This window comes from Meles meles, chromosome 7, assembly GCF_922984935.1.
Source record: "Meles meles chromosome 7, mMelMel3.1 paternal haplotype, whole genome shotgun sequence".
NCBI classification, from domain to species: domain Eukaryota; kingdom Metazoa; phylum Chordata; class Mammalia; order Carnivora; family Mustelidae; genus Meles; species Meles meles.
The window spans coordinates 48,952,830-48,970,519 of NC_060072.1; the positions used below are offsets into that span (position 1 = coordinate 48,952,830).

At 40.5% G+C, this 17,690-nt stretch overlaps 1 long non-coding RNA gene across 4 annotated transcripts in view; it reads right to left on the bottom strand.

Annotated features, from left to right (window-relative positions):
• Positions 1-17,690, bottom strand: part of LOC123945751 — a 177,283-nt gene that overhangs the window by 144,902 nt on the left and 14,691 nt on the right. The gene's annotated exons all lie outside the window — the stretch shown is intronic.

The following is a 17,690-nucleotide window of genomic DNA, read 5'->3' on the forward strand; positions in this document are numbered from 1 at the left end:
GGTACAAGTTGTCAAATTACCTTTCAGAAAGGTTGTACCAAGGCTGTGCACTCTAGCAGCAGTCACATATAACCAAGTATTTGGCAACTACAGCTACCATTAAAAAATCTCTCCTTTTCTCTCCTCCTGCCCCCACACACATATAAAGTGCTATCTTGTATTTTTTCCCCATTGGCATGCCTTGATTAATGGAGCTTGAGCATGTTTCAGCATCAGGCTTTTTATGTGCCATCTGAGTGGTGACCAAGTTGATCCCTGCACCCAAACCTCCTTAAGTATGAAAACATGAGTATTAACACCACCCAAGTCAGCCCTGCAGGGCCAGAGGGCTGGGGGCTAGGGCAGACGAATAAAGCTGGTTCTGAGCCTGTTTCTTGAGTGAGGGGTGGAGTAGATCTTGTCAGCAGTGTTTGGAGTTTGTGTGGTTCCCACAACTTGCGATGCCTCCTCCCCTCCCGGCCTGACTTCCTGTGGGCTCAGCCTGGGAAAAGGCGTGGTCACTGAGAGGCAGAAGTAACTCTCACAAGCGGGCAGTGAAAACCCACACGGGATAGTAGTGGAGTCTCCGCTGCCCGTGAACAGCCCCAGTTGCTCAGCTTAACCACAAATATGAGCCAGAGGGACACTGGCAGATTGGGGCACAAATATTGCCTCTTGCTGCCTGTGTGGAACCCCTGCAGCTCTGATAGGCCTGGTCTCTGTGTGGAGACCTTAAGAATCCTCTGCCTAGCCTTTCTGGGCATCTGTCCAGCGGAGGCGGAAAGACCCTGTGTGTTGTGAAACTGCGGCCGGGCATGGTGTCTTTCTGTTGGTCTGCAGCATTGCAAAGGACTATTGCACCATGCTGTTATCCTACAGATGTGGAAATTGTAGTTACTGAGCTGATAAAAATCTTAAGAAGATGTGGGACATACAGATAGGCAGAAAATGTGGATTGCGGCATTCTTGTATGTAATAGTTCTCATTTTATAACCATGCCAATTGGAACAAGATACCTTAAAACAAAATGCAACCCAAAGGGGGAAAAAAAGGGCATCATAATCCTCTGTTTTCTGGACAGCACTGACACTTGTAATATTTTCTATAGTAGTCAAAAAAGAATTCCTGAGAGAATTATAGTCATGCAAATTATCACAGGCCCCAAATCCAAAGGAAATAATCCTGTGAGAAGTTAAAAATGAAAATGGAAAGCTTTCAATAGAAATAAGACTGATACTGGGCTGCCTGGGTGGCTCGACTGGTTGAGCTACTGCCTTTAGCTTGGGTTGTGGTCCCAGGGTCCTGGGATCCAGCCCCATGTTGGCTCCCTGCTCAGTGGGAAGCCTGCTTCTCCTTCTCTCTCTGCCGCTCTCCCTGCTTGTGCTCTCTGGCTCTAGCTCTCTGCCAGATAAATAAATAAATAAATAAAATCTTAAAAAAAAAAAAAAAAAAAGACTGATATCCAGTCTTTTCAGATTTTTTTTAAAATTATAAAATAATACATTTTTGTTAAAAATCATTTAACTAATGGAGACAGGTATAAAGTAAAGCTAGTCTTCTCTTGCTCCCTCAAACCTTGTTCCCATTCTCCAAAGGTTTGGTATGCATTTCTCTGGAGCTTTGTTCATGCAATTGCAAACATTTATATAAGAATACATCACATGGCCTATGTATAGTATGTTTATTAAACTGCTAGCATATAGTTAGTGGCCAATAATATATACCCAAACATATCAATAATAAAAGTAAGATTATACTATACAAATTCTACAACTTGTTTTAAATTTTATTTAAATGCAATTTCTCTTTGCCTCTTGGCAGGTAGTTTAGTTTGATCTGTGCTTTATTAAAAAAAAAAAAAACTTCTTTGGGCTAAAGACTACCAAATTTATTCCTTCAACTACTATTTGTTGCCTACCAACTAAGTATCAGGCACTGTTCAAGATGCTGGGAGTAAATGAAATGAAAAAAATCCTTGCCTTTGTGGAATGGGCATGTTAGTGGAGGGAGGTAGATGATGAACGAGTATAACATGTGGTATGTCAGAGGTTACTAGCAGGGCATGTGAGGGCTTTGCAAAGATAGGACAGTCCTCAATGAAAATGTGACATTTGTGTGGAGATCTGGAGGGGAGTGGAGGAAATGCCATATGGATGTCTCAGGGAAGGGTATTCCAGGGAGAAGGAAGAGAACATATAAGAGCCCTTAGGAAGGGATCTGGCTTACTCAGAAACAGTAGAACAAGCATGCCTGGGGAATGGTGAGGACAGGGAGAACAGAAGAGGGGGCTGGAAAGAATTGCATAGACTTTGGAAGCCAAGTGGAGGCCTTGGGTTTTGACTCTGGAGGGTATAGGATGTCACCAGGGATTTTGAGCAGAGCACTCCTATGATGTGAAGCAGGCTGTAATGTGATCCCCCCAGCTGCTATTGAGAGTAGGCTCTGGGGGTAATGGCCAAAATGGGGAACCAGTTAGAAGGCTATCCTGACAATGCAGGAGAGTGAAGATGAGCTTTGAGCCAGGGTGTTGGCAGTAGAGGTGGTGACATTGTGGACTCTGGATATATTTCCAAGCTAGAGAAAACAAGATTTGTTGATGGATCAGATGTGGGGTTAAGACAAACAGCAAAGTGAAGGATGACTTATTAGGACAAAGCAATGCACAAAATGTCCCAATGAGAGATTTTTTAATGAGTTAGTACAAGAAATAAAAACAACATGGATGACATGGGAGACCAGAACATGGAGACTTGGACCTCTTTTCCTTTCCCTTTGCTTCCATATATCATGTGCCATGCCCTGGATGTGTCTTGTCCATGCTAGTACTTCTCAAATTCTGAGAAAACGTCCAGAGGACAGTAACCTATTATTACCAGCTGTCTGGGCCAGTGCCTAAAGCTCATGATGGCTCCCACTACAAGCTAGGCATTGCATTAATACCTTGTATTAAAAAAACAATAATAATGTCAGGGCATCTGGGTAGCTCAGTCAGTTAGGCATCTGCCTTTGGCTCATGTCCTGATCCCAGAGTCCTGGGCTCTGCTCTCGCCTGCTCTGCAGGGAGCCTGCTTTTCCCACTGCTTCTGCCTCCCTTTCTCTCTGTCTCTCATGAATAAATAAATAAAACCTTTTTAAAAATTAATGTTAACTTCAGATCCTACTCCAAAATATCTATGTTTGTTTTAATATATTCGTTACTTATAACCAAGTAATAGTGCTAGTCTTATATGGTGGGTCCCTGACATATACACCAAGAATCTCTAAGGAGACATATAAGGACATATAAGGTTTTTGTTTGTGTGTGCATGTGTGTGTGTGTATGTTTAAGATTTATTTATTTATTTTAGAGAGAAAGAGAACAGGAGTAGGAGGGGAAGAGGGAGAGGGAGAGAGAATCCCAAGCAGACTCCACTGAGTGCAGAGCCTGACACAGGGCTTGATCTCATGACCCTGAGATCATGAACTGAGCCAAAGCCAAGAGTTAGTCGCTAAACCAACTATACCACCCAGGCACCCCAACATAAAAGGTTTTAAGACACTCCAGGTCTATGCCATTCCAGTGTATTCCCAGGGGTACAATCTCCCAAGAAGAGCCCACTTATTACAAACTGGCTGATGTCTGAAGTACCTACATGTTCTCACAACCTGTACTGAAGAACAGGTGACTGCTTGAGCTTTTCCATCTTTACACCACAGCGCAGGTCTTTCTTACAAATGGAAATACACTTCCTCTTACCTTACAACATTCCACTTATCTTTGGCTTTTTAACCCACTGAAAGCTTTCCTCAGATTTCAGACCCTATTCATGGTATCTAATGTTATCACTTCAAGTGATCAGCCATTCCAATTAATTCCCAGGACATTTATTTTCTGTGGGGAAGTATAATACACATGGGGAAGAACAAAGCTGTAGAGTCAGCAAAGCAGAGCCTTGGAATCAAATTTACTGAAGTTTTAATGCAAGTGCTGCCATTACCTATCTATATGATTTTAGGCAACTTTCTTCGTCTCTAGGTCTATCAAATGGAGTGAAAAGCAGGGCTGGCAGAATGATTAAGTGAAAAGCATATACGAAGCACCTAGTACAGTGTATAGGCATTTGATAAATGTTAGTTCTCGTTCCCCCTTCACCTCTTAATTTGTCACTTTTAATATTCTACCCTTTATGATTCTTTTTGAGTTATTATATGATCTATCTCTTGCACTAGACTATAAACTCTTATAGATTAGAAACTACATTTTGTATTTCTTGACATCCCCCAAAGCATCTATTATGGTTCCTTGAATACAGAAGATGATTAATAATGTTTGCTGATAGAATGATTGATGGATTTCTTGACAAGGTTAAAGCTGAAGGACATACTGCTCTCTGGAATCAAGCACAGTGCAACGAGCTTCAAAAAGGAAAATGAGCCTCAGCATTCATGGAGGAAAGTCACTGCTTAGTGCCTCTGGGAGATATGCTACTGATAGATGAGGAGGATGCTGGATGGCTCTGCTATGTGGGTTGCAAACCCTGCTGGTCAGTTACAGAACGGTTACCCAGCTGGGCAGTGAGATCCTGATAATCCTGCCACAACCAAGTTTATTTAGTAAAGCATTTCAACAGGCTGTCACTGGTACACATGGATTGATAGATTGCACAGCTGTTATTGTGTGCTTACAAGGGAAATTAGGAGTAATTAATGGGCTGGGGATCAATAGCAGTCTATATCACAGTGAACAATTTAATTTTCTGAGTTAAGAGGGAGGCACAAAGATAATTAAAATAGATGGATCAGAATTGTAAACTATTGGGACGCCTGGGTGGCTCAGTTGGTTAAGCAGCTGCCTTCGGCTCAGGTCATGATCCCAGCTTCCTGGGATCGAGTCCCACATCGTGCTCCTTGTTCAGTGGGGAGCCTACTTCTCCCTCTGACTGCCTGCCACTCTGTCTGCCTGTGATCCCTCTCTCCTTCTCTCTCTCTCTCTCTCACAAATAAAAAAAAAAAAAAAGAATTGTAAACTATTAATTTCTTGGTTTATATAAAAGTTTAAAATTTTAGGGGCACCTGGTGGTTTAGTCAGTTAAGCATTGGACTCTTGGATTCAGCTCAGGGTGTGATCTCATGGGTCATGGTATCGAGCCCCATCCCAGGCTCTGCACTTAGTGGAGAGCCTGCTTAAAGATTCTTTCCTTCTGCCCCTCTCCCTGCCTCCCGCTCCCCCCCCTCCCCCAGCACGTGCTCTCTCTCTCTCTCTCTCTCAAATAAACAAATCTTGAAAAATGTTTAATTTTTAGCTTCTCTTTACTTTTTGAAAAGATAATGCACATGTATGGTAACTCAGTACAAAATGGTATAAAATGGTTGCTCTCTGGAGGCACGATCACTATTGTCTTGGGTGTTCTAGAGGTGATGCCTCGTCTGTGTGTTTGTGTGGTGTGTGTGGGGAGAGCACTTAGCTAGAAATAGTTTTTTGTTTTTGTTTTTAACTAAAAGTAGTTTTAAGAATCCAAAAACTTCCTACTGGTCTGGTATGTCTATTTGGTTCATCTCTTAATCTTTGGTGGCTAGAACAGAGGCCAGCCCATTCAGTCCAAAATTCATGCTCAATAATTATTTGTTGATTGACTGATTAGATTTATGTTAGTAGTTTTTAAAATGATCTGCAATAGCCTTGTACATCTTTCTTGTGAATTAACAAAAGACATACAATTGGGCATGTCTAGAAAATAAAGCCTCTTAATTCAAATGTATTGGCATAATAATTTAAAACCACTGATGCAGAAACTCCTGTTTAAATATTCTTCACTGACTGGAAGAGATCTTTGGAAATATGTACCACCTGAGTCTAAATAAGGATTGGCTCTGAGCAAAAAAGAATTAAAAAATATTTCAGATCACATATGCAAATCAGTGTGGTTGGTTATTAAAAGCTGCTACTTTGGGAGGTTGTGTACTTTTTAAATTGCCTCTTTGAGTTCATAAACCACATTTTACTGTGGTTGCCACCACTTCTATTACGGCTATTGCCTGCCAATATGACTATTTAGTAAACAGTATGTACCAGTACCATGGAAATATTTTATTTGCATTATCTCATTTAATTGCATATTAACATGGTCAGGCTGGTAATATTATCATCTGCATTTTACAGATGAGGAAACTGAGGAACAGAATGATTTCAAACTTGCTTATATTCTCAGAGCTAATGAAATACTGGAATGGGTATTGTGGCCCAGCTTGAAACCAGAGCACACATTTCTAATCAGTACTTCAAAGTCATCTCATTTTTGACCAAAAATAGAACATTCTTATTGATCATCCTTCTTTTTATTTGCCAGATTTAGCTTCAAATGACTTTTGGTTCTATCAAAAAGTGAAATCCATCTTTAGAAAGAATGATTTTTTTTTAGTACTGTGGCTTTTCAAAAGATATGTGTCAGTTGCTAAAATCAATTAAAAAAGAGGGACTCCCCAAATGGTTTGCATCATTAAAATGAGTGATCAGTTTCCTAAGGTTCCCACTTTGAAAGGGATAGTACCCATTTGTGTGAATATATATGGGAGTTTATTTTAAAAAATCTGTTCTTATATTTATTGTCATATCTCATATAGTTAATTTACTCAAATAACAGGGAATAGGGGCAGTTTCCTGTTAGAGTTATATAATCAGAAAATACCAAACTGCCTATATTTCTTCATATTTCATTACTAGGGCTTTATGATCCAGATAGTCCTAGGCAAATCTGCAAATTATGCAAAGTGTGTCTTGCCACATCCCTGTCTTTCAGCACTTCCCTTTAATTGTTTCTCCACTCTCTTCTCCTCCCTCAAAAATGCCAAGAGTTCAGTGAGCCTCAGTAGCCACATGTAGAGTCCTCAAATTCAAGGTCCTACCCTGTCCCCTCCTCTCTGGGTGCTTTTTTCATGTGCTCCAAAATGGTCCCTCTCTTTAGCCATCTGAACAAAAGTCTCTTCTTACAGAATATCCAATAGCGTGTAACTTAGGAGAAAAGACAGCAAGGTGGAAATGACTGATAGCTCTAGCTAAATATCGAGGTCTTGCTCGTAGCACTGCTATTCAGTAAGAGAAACTTACTAGGTTAAAAGGAATACATTCATTTTGGGCTGAATACCATTCTTGTTTTCCCTCAACAATAACAGATCCCACATTAGGACCTTTCTTGTCCTCCTTCATCTAATGCTAATCTGACATTGTTAGCATATGGTTGGATATTATTCAATGATGATTCATGCCAAAGACCTATTTTTACTTTTGGAGGATTGTGGGGGTATCTGTTTATTTTGGTTGGCCAAGGATGGGGGTTTTGGTTACAGACCAACAGATGGGGACTGGGAAGGGGAATGGGGAGGGAGGTGGGGAAGGGGAATCTTCCAAGGAGACTTTCAGGGGCGTCCATGAGAAATAGACTGACTTTATTATCCTGGAGAGAAGTGTTGTGGAGGTGGTTATTGTTCTTATTTGTTTTTACCAGGGAGAAACTCAAAACCTTAAATGGTCTTCATCTTGTTGCCTCTAATGATGCTTTGGACTTAGAGGGTATCTGGTTCAACTTTTCTGCCAGTTTCAAAGTGAAATAGTATTGGGGGCATGCCACCTAGTGGCAAGAGCTTTTGGTTTATTGCTCATTTACCCTAGTGAACAAGTCTCCTAGGCTTGAAAACCATATTAGAGGCCATCTGAGTCATCCTTTGGGTTTTCTGTAAGCAGGCAAGGATATCACCCTTTCTATGGTCCTGAGTGAGAAAAGATAGGCAGTTCAAAACCACCAGGGCTCAGAAGCCCATTGACTCCTAGTTCTCTGGTGGAACTGGAATGCCGTGGCTTGCCCGGCTGGGACACAGCCCTGTATCCCCACAGGCTTTTTGGAGGTCCCAGAAACAAATGTTTGGAAGAAGACAAGGCTCTTTCTGAGTCTTTGCCCTGACTTGACCCATGTCCTCTCTCTGACCTCTTTTCTTCCCTCTCCCTTCACCCCAGCTCTTGGCTGCTTCTTCCTCTCTCCATGTTCCCTGCTGCTTTTACTGCTTTTCTTCCATGGTCATGCTTTATGTACCTAAGAATATAATACTTTTTAAAAGTTGCCATAGTTCCCTTTTTAAATTTTAGTTTTACTTTTTCTTCCTAAAAGGAAAAGGGTTCATGCTTAATTCGGGACACTTAGAAAACAGGGAAACCACACCCATACCATTTTAGAGATAATAATCGTCAACAGTTTCAAAAAATTCCTTACAGCCCCTTTTTCTTTGTGTGTGTGTGGCTTTTTAAAAACAAAAACAAAAATTGATATAAATACTTCTTTTCACTTAGTAATATATTATAAGTATTGTCTCATGTCAATAAATATTCTTTTACTACATGATTTTAGCAACTGTATTATAGGATATACCGGAATTGTTAAACTTGAGGAAAGTGAGAAGGTAGGGAATATTTTAAATTCATAGCCACAACCAGATCACACTTTATTGAGCATTTATTGTGTACTATGCTCCTGCACAAGGCAATTCTCATATTCATAATCACATTTAACCTTCACAAGATCCCTATGACTCCCTATGAAGTATTGATGACATCTTGCGGAAGAAGAAAATGAAAGTCTGAGAAGTTAAATAGCTTGCCTGAGATCACACAAGTAGTAAGGGGGCACACAGGAAGAAAACTTTGGTCTCTCGATCTACAGTCCCTCAGCTACTTCCTGAAGTCCTAATAGGTACTGAGGGTAGACATAGTTTTTCTGAGCTTTCTTCTCTTGTTCCTCACAACATTAACAGAGAGAACCATCTAAAAGGAGTTAAGTGTTAAGAGACTTTGAGCCAAGGTAAGAAATATGGAATAGGATATGAGAAAGTGAAAGGAGACCCACCTATGGAAAGACTCCTGGGTTTTCAAAGCCCCACCAATAATAATTGTTAAGTGCTCTCTATATAACTGTATACATCTATATATTCAATTGCATTCTCACAACTCTGTGAAGTACATACTATTATCTTATTTTAAAGTTAGGAAAGTGGTTAGTCCAAGCTCATCCTGTTGGGAAGTGGCAGAAGCACAATTAGAACCCAGTGTGTCCAACTCCAAAGCCTTCTCCACTGCTATACAAACTTCCTTTCTATGTTAATTAGTTCTACTAAGAATTTTAGAGTGATATGGTTACAGGTCTCACCCCTGGTTTTAAAAGTGTGTTGAAAGGGGTTATGGTTCAGATAAATGAAGGGGGAGAGAAAGGGAAACAGAAGACTAAAGTGAAACAAAGCCCAGAAAAAAATATAAAAAGCCTGAAAGAGTGCCAGTTGCAATAAGGGGAAGATAGACTAGCAATCTTTGATGCAAAAGTTTGGAAAGCAATGCTGAGCTGTTGAAATGGTTGAAATTTCTGCTTTTTCTTGTTTTGTAAGCAAAGAAGAAACATATGAATAGTTGTTAGAAATGTTTTTTCTTCCATACAATGCTAGTACATTTTCCAAAAATAATTAGCTCAAAATACATTACTTATCATGAAACCAATGAAACAGTCTTTCACGTAGAATATCTCTCAAGTTTGTATGTGTGGTGAAAGATTAGCAGCAATATTACTTTTCAGGATTGTGTCTATTTAAAGCACTCTGGTTTGGGTTTCTTAATGTCTGAAATAAAATGAATAATACTCTCTATGTCATAGGTATTGTAAAAATTAGTGAATAAATACTAAGAACTTGAGGAGTGATTCAAAAGGAATATGTTATTATTGGTTATTATATCTTCATTCCTATTCTGAAGTCATCATGCTCTGATGGTGACACTGTTAGTCATCACCATGGAAACCAATGACATATGCCATGTTTTTTTCTGTGGCTTCTCTCCACCCTTCAGGCAGTTGTAGAGGCTGCCACAAAAATAGGATTAACTCTCTCCTCTTACTATCTTCAAGTTCCTTACTGGTTTGCCAATATCTTCTGTACTAAACTTTCCCTCAATGCATCCCTATACCTCTACCTCCGCCTTTCTTCTCTTCTTTAATCCTCCACTCATTCTCATGGTGTGAATCTGGGCAGCTTATTTTTTGATTCCTTTGTTCTCTTATACCTTGTTCTTCCTTCCCTCCTTTTAGGTGGGGATAATCTTTGTTGATTCTGCAAGTTGTTCCTTATTGTTATTAATGTCTGCATGGAGAGAGAAGCCAAACCCAACTTAAAGCTATCAGGTTTGTTACTGTTGCCAATAACTGAAGTTTCAATGTCTTTGTGTCTTTTGCTTCAGCTATTAAGAAGTCACCATAAATAGATAGCTCTAACTGTAATCCTTAAAGAGGAATGAAATCAAGTAACACCAGTTACCCATCCATGGGTATCAGATGGATATCAGACAACAAGGCTGTCTCTATTAACATTTTTAAAGCAAGTTCAGTTAGATTTTAAAAAATTTGATATTCTTTGTTCTCTTGAGTGAGATTTGGCACACGAAGACAAGCTATCCTAATTACAACACTTAATCTATAGCAATGAAGCGTATGTATTACGTAGTGAGTATTTTAAATAAATTTTTCCATGTTACCAAGTAGCTTTTAGTTACCAGACTAATAGGATGAGACCTGACCCTATAGTAGCAAAAAACAGTATCTCACTTTGAAGAGAACATTCAGAACCGATGCCCTTGCAACTTTCTGCCAGTAGTCAGTCATTTTTTTTAGTGATGACATGTCCCCATTTTTCCTCCCCTCCTTTTGAGTCACTTAAGATGAAAAACAGGAAAAGAAAGTAAGCTGATTTAACAGTTTTCCCATCTTCTAAATACCCCCTTAATTTTTTTAATTTAATTTTATTATGTTAGGAAACTTAACCAAAGAGATAAAGGATCTATACTCTAGAATCTACAGAACTCTTATGAAAGAAATTGAAGAAGACACAAAAAGATGGAAAAACATTCATGGATCAGAAGAATAAACATTGTCAAAATGTCTATGCTGCCCAGAGCAATCCATATTTTCAATGTCACCCCAATCAAAATACCAATGGTATTTTTTAAAGTGCTGGAACAAAGAGTCCTAAAATTTGAATGGAACCAGAAAAAACCCTGAATGGCCACAGAAATGTTGAAAAAGAAAAACAAAGCTGGGGGCATCACGTTGCCTGATTTCAAGCTGTATTACAAAGCTGTGATCACCAAGACAGCATAGTACTGACACAAATAACCCCCTTTAAACCATTCTCTTTCCCGGCAGGAGGCTTAGCTTCTACGTTCTGACATCTTGCTCTGAGAAGCTCTGAGTAGTAGAAGCGCTACAGAAGTGTAAGAGCGGCTGGCTGTGCCTCTCTGGCCAGGAGGAAGAGCTGGAAGCCTGGCTGTGAAGTGGGTGCCTTGAGGAATGTAGCTCTGCCTTTAAAACCTCTGTACCTAGTCTGGTTCTAACTCCAGTGAAGGTGGGCCCAGCTATCTCACAAAGTTCTCAGTGGCCCCCAGTTCAGGGGGTCAGTGGGGGCCATCAGGCAGGATCTGAGGTACCATCCTTCACTTGGCTTGCCATTCTGGGGCTGGAAGTGAGAGCCCTGAGTTGACTTTTGTCTCCAGCCTACCTCCCTATGCTCCTACGCACCTCCTCTCTCCCCCAACTAACAGATCGTCTCACTGCTGGTTCTCATCCCAAATGCCAAGCTGAAGGCAGAACAAGTTGCTGCTTTGCTCTGCCCTACCCGAGCATTTGCAAGGGGCAGATGACCAGATGCCAAGTAGGCTGAAGCCTCATTTAGCTCTTGTCCTTTTGCAGGCACAAGGGAACTAGAATGGATTGAATTTAAAGTTAAACTAAGCCAGAGCACAGTAAGCCATTTGCTTGGTGGCCTCTACAGGAATCTGCCCTTTTAGAGCAATGGACAGGGGAGGGACACTGGCCCTTGCTCCCTCAGCATTTCTTACACTTCCTTTCCATTTTCCTCATTGGAATGAACCCTGCAACAATCTGTGCCGGGCACTGTAATTAAGGTGGGATACAGTATTGTATTACAAGGTTTTTTAAGTCCCATCCATTCCTTCATTGCATAAGGACAATAACACTATTATTGTGTCATTACTATTGCCTTTTTACAGATGATGAAAGGGAAATTTCATAATCATTTCTTAGCTCTGCTGCTGAGCTCAGGGCTTGTCACCTATTGAAGCCTCACTATTGTTTGTTATTAAACTAGAATTTGACCAGTTCGAAGCAGTTAGTCTCCTCATGATAAGAACCCTAGATCGAGATCAAGGCAAATACTTTCCTTAAAAGTATGGAGAGACTGACTCCTCAGTAGTCTCCAGGAGTTCTTTGGGGACTACTTTTCTGTGTTTGATCCCAAACAGGGTGGTAGAGGAGGAAAAAGTTTTCCTTAACTTTCTCAGAGTCGCTGGCTGAGTCTGAGAGTTAAACTAACAAAGACGGATTAACAGGAAAGCAGCACACAGATGTACTGAGTATAGATAGGTCTTATGTGATGCCGAAGCCTTCCTAAGGAAAGGAAAACCTGAAGAAACAGATCTGTGTATCTTTCTGCTGGGTTTGAGGAAGACTGGGCAGTTGTGGAGAAACATGATGGGTTCAAGAGTCTGAGGTGAGTGTACTAAACTGGGGGAAACTAGCAAGGCCTGCTCATTAGGATTTATCTGGGCATCACTTTTCTTTGGAGACAAGGAAGCTCCTTTCCTCTGGGTAGAGGGAGGACACTCTCGCATAAGGATTTTATGACCTGTTTCAGGGGAAAAGAGTGACTGACCTTCCTTGCTGCTGCCCTTTTCTCAAACTCCTCCAGGTTAAAATATTCAATATGCGAAGGTGCCATATTTTGGGGTAGTATGTTGTGAACCCCATCAGGGTAGTTTTCCTTTTCTTTGCTGTTGCTTGTTTATAAAGGAGCTGCAAAACTCTCTTCCAATTACTTTGCAATGCTCAGATTAAAAAAAAAAAGATTTTAGTTATTTGACAGAGATATACACAGGGAGAGAGGGAACACAAGCAGGGGGAGTGGGAGAGGGAGAAGCAGGCCTCCTGCCGACCAGGGAGCCTGACGTGGGGCCGGAACCCAAGACCCTGGGATCATGACCCTAGCCAAAGGTAGACCCCTAGAGACTGAGCCACCCAGGTACCCCTGTAATGCTCAGATTTGTCAGGTTCTATCTCAGCACACCCCAACAGGTTGATAGGTGTTAGTTTTGTAAAAAAGGCTGTGTGGTCCTTTTGGACCATGTTGGCTTAAATCAGGGAAGATGGTTTCTTTACTGTGGGCCTTCCTTCCACTTTTAATATGCTAAACATGCATCGGGGATGTCCTAAAGGAGTACATAAATATTTCATCAATTCTAAGCAGTACTTTCCTCCCAATTTTATCACCCTGAAGCTGGGATAGTTCTTGGACAGCGGAATCTTACACTGGCTGTTGGCAGGCAGCCGTTGAGACCTGCTCAACTGAGGTCACTGCTGGGCATGTGTGAACTTGGTCACAGCTGTTCCTGCTGTCATCACATTAATTGAGTTAGGTACCTTCTTAGGATGTATGTGATGTTTAATTGCTCTTCAGAATGTCTTCAAAAGTTCACACCCTGATCTGGCTCTGAAATGTTACTGTATATGCCAAAAGGTATGGAAACAGAGCAGTGGGGTGTAGGTATGATGTTAGAGTGGCAAAACTTCAGCACTGCGGGTTTAACAATTCCATATTTTCTTGCAAAGCAACAACCAAGTGCTTGATAGAACTTAAGAAAGGAAGATATCCCATAGTTGAGGGTGTATTTTGTTACTGAGGTGGGTACAAAAGGATGACCTAGCATGCGCCAACAAAGCAATAAACCCAAAATCAGAATTGCCAAATTCCCAGGAGAGCTTTGTGTCCTGCTTTTTCTTTCTTAGTGGTACTTAACTGATAGCTTTATAGATCTCAAATATGTTAGTGTGAAGTATTTCCAATCTTATTTGTCTATAGACCCTTGTTTCTCCAGGAACACCTCTTAGAACTAGTGTTCTGTGGAATATAATCAAGATAATATGCAGCACTTATGATTAGCTAGTCACTATTAAATATTTCACCTATATTAACCAAATGACTTCTCGTCACCATCTCATGATGGAGGTACTAATTATTATCTCTAGGCTACTATTAGCTTCATAGTAGAGTGAGGATTCAAACCCAGGGGGCTGGGAGCATGCATTCTTGACCACTAGGGCACCAAGTCTGGGAAACTCCATTCTAGCTACAGACAAGGAAGTGGACATGGTGCTGCAAATGTGGCCCATGGTTTAAAAAAAAAAAAAGGAGTATCACAATCCCCACCGACTCTTAGAATATTTAGCAGGAATCCTCAAGGAAAAAAAAATTTCCTGTTTTTTGTTTATATTATGAATGCATTATTACTTTTTGTATACACCTAAATGATTTGCACTCCTTCCAGGTTATGAAGATTAGGAAAAAAAGTCACTTTCAGCGGAAGACAGATACACTGCAAATTTAACCTAAATAAAATGCCAGAACCCAGTGGAACAAATAACAGCTCCAATGTAGGTCATATCTGAATGCTCTGAAAGGATCCACTACTTTACAGGTTGCTGCTCCCGTGAAAGGAAAGCTGGTGCTTTTCCCAACAAAGGTGTGTGTGTGTGTGTGTGTGTGTAAGGGGGAGGGGATTTATAAAAATTAGACCACTTTGTGCCACTTTCTCATCTTTTGATCAGCTACTATTTGTGAGATAAGTTTCAGTGAACGAGATGGACTTGCTGATGGATGTAACAATCTCTTATTTGCTCAGCCCCTGGGGAAGAGGCAGGTGACAGAGTGATTTCAGCAATAAAATGAACCTGAGCACAAAAGGTGGTGTTATTGCTTGGAGCTGCAGTGCTGTTCAGGTCCCATCAGCTCAGATTTCCCAGACAGGTGATCGTGAGGACGATTCTGCCTGTTCCATCTCCTTAAGAGGATTTCAACTCTGTAATAGGCTTTTTCCACGTGTGGGTTGCTTCCTGAGATTAGTTAGGTCTTCCTGAGATATGTCTGGTCTTATAAAAGCTGCAAGTGAATACAACAGCTAGTATCTTATGTTAATTTAAGGAAATTATACTCTTCAGGAGATAAAATGCTGTTCAGTTGCTATTTATCTGTGCCAGCTGGGTAAGAAAGGGAGATGATTCATAGCCCAGTCCAGTGGGACCAGTGAAAGCTTGATTACACCTTGGTTCCAGGCTGTCTTGTGGGGCAAGTGCCTTGGCATACGTGGGCTCCAGGAAGACTATAATAAGTACTCGTAGTTTGGGATTTAACTTGGGTACTGGCTCTTATGAGAACACACAGGTGTTGTATCAGTTGTAGACAGGATCTTTTCTGTTCATTACCCAAGGGGGATAAAAGATATGGATTCCACTTTAATACATGAATTGTAACTCCAAAGAAATCAGATGGAGATGGCTATCTTATGGCAGCTGGCTAAATGGCAGCTATCTAAATACAAACAAAGGAGACAATACAATTCCCAGGGCTAAGAGAAAGTTAACAAAGGGAAAGTTCTAGTGCATTAAAATAAGTCATCCTTATACAATAGCCACTCCATGCATATATTATGGTACAAACCAATTGGTAATAAAATTTTGACAGGGTTCATTATGCTAAATTTATAAATCAAGCTTCTGGGCTTAAGCAACAGAGGCATTCTTTGTTCTAGGAGGCTGCAAACTAGAAGGTACTTGATAAGAAAGTGCTAGAAAGAGTCCAGCTGTTAGCTATTATGTTTCTTTCGAACCTACTATTTAAGACATGTATAGTTACAAAGAGAGTATATGAGGAGATTAAAAACCATGGTTACGTTAACGTACACCTATCTCAGGGGAACTGCACTCTCTTTTCTTTCATTGTATGCTTCTTGCGGCTTCTCTGCTTCATCTGGCAGGCTGCCTCTGGAATCCATACTGCTTTAAGTCACTTTCAACAGTGTTGGAGGATAGAAGTCATTAAGACAGAATAGATGCTAGGGGCAAGACAGCTAATAAGCCACTCGAATGCCAGTCAAGAATATGTGTGGCAGGTGAAACATAAATATTTTGCTGGAGGTAGAATTACATATAGATAACTACTGTTTCAGAGAGTTGTTAATTATCTTTAATAAAATTAAATTGAAGTCTTCCAACCATATGGAAATAATCTGAGCTAAAAAAAATTTGAATATGAGGTGGTATAGACTATTGTATTATAAGGTTTCTTAATTCCCATTTTATTTTTCCAACCACTACTGTAAGCAAAGGTAACTATTTCAAGACTTTTAAGCCAGGTTTGCAAAACTCTGTGTGGCAACCCGGGAAGATCCTCTAAAGGGCCAGCCCCTCTCATTGGGCAGAGTTTTCCGAGATAACAAGCCACACTTCTCCCTCCTTCTCTAACAAAAAGCCAAGAGGTACAAATTCTTACTTACGCAACAGGAAAATGACTGATTAGTCCAACTCTTCACCTCAGCACATTAGTATTGCGCTGTAGTCAAGCTACAGTCTTTCCTTCACCCATGGGAGATGCTGAGTGCTGGTAGGACAGTTTAGCTTTTGGGGATTCGCTTTCCGTGTTAGAGTGCAGCCTGCTGGGCCAGCCCTGGAGGAATGGCTCCAGCCTCCTCACGCTCTTTTCTAAAGCGTCAACACCTAGAGTTCAGGTAGGTGCTGACGAGTTGCTATTTGTGGGGAATACTTGACCGATTTTCAGTCACAAGTTAGTTCATACAGCACTTCCTTATTTGTGCATATCCAAAAGGGTTCCTTGTGACAGGTAAAGAAGAGAAGCACATGACTTTCAGAGTATACCATGTAATATGCATCTCCTTCTAGGGCAGAGCAGTAGCCAATTTACATGGATGCTTATTTCATGAGGTACTGATGGTTGTAGTTGGGTGGCCTTATTTATACATGGGAAGGGAGGGAGTAGGGGTGGGACTGGATGTTTTTTCCAGTCTCTTCTGTGATTCATTTAGAATCAGAGAAAGATGATAAATTGTATCTTTAAAAAAAATGTGATCCCTATTTAATCTCTCCCCTTCACTACCTAGAAATGCAGTTACTTTGTATCACTGAAGTGAGGGTAAGTCTTAAGATTTCTTTTCTTTGGGTCTTCAACGGAGTTTTTACAATACAGTCTTCCTAAATTATATTTTGCATTCTCTCACATATTTGCATGTGTGAAGATTACTCTGGGTCAGTAATCAATTATGGTCAACTTACTTAACCTCTCTGTGCCTCAGTTTCCTCAGCTGTAAAATAGAGATAATAGTTCTACTTTATAGAATTATTGTGAAGATTAAACAAATTAATATATGTACAAAGCTCCTGAGATGAGTACTTGGTATATAGCACAGTGTATATAATTATTATCATTATTTTTATATTCTCACCAAGACTTCCTAGGTCTTTACCACTTACTTTCCTAGGCATGGGGTAGGGAAGGGGTAAAGCAGGAACACTGAGGTTTAGAAAACATTATGACCTTTTAGGATCTTATAATCTAATAGACACAAAAATGACATATTTGCACTTCATGGAACAATATGTTATGATATGTAAATAGGATCAAATGCTGATTTCAGGTGCTGGAGTAATGGAATGAATGAAATTTCATGTCATACATCTCAGGGAGAAGGCTGTGGAGCTGGGCTGGAGAGCAGGTAGGACTGAGATAGCTGGAGAAAAGTGGCGGGGTGGGGGCGGGGGGATTCCAGGTGAGAACAATGTGCATGAAAG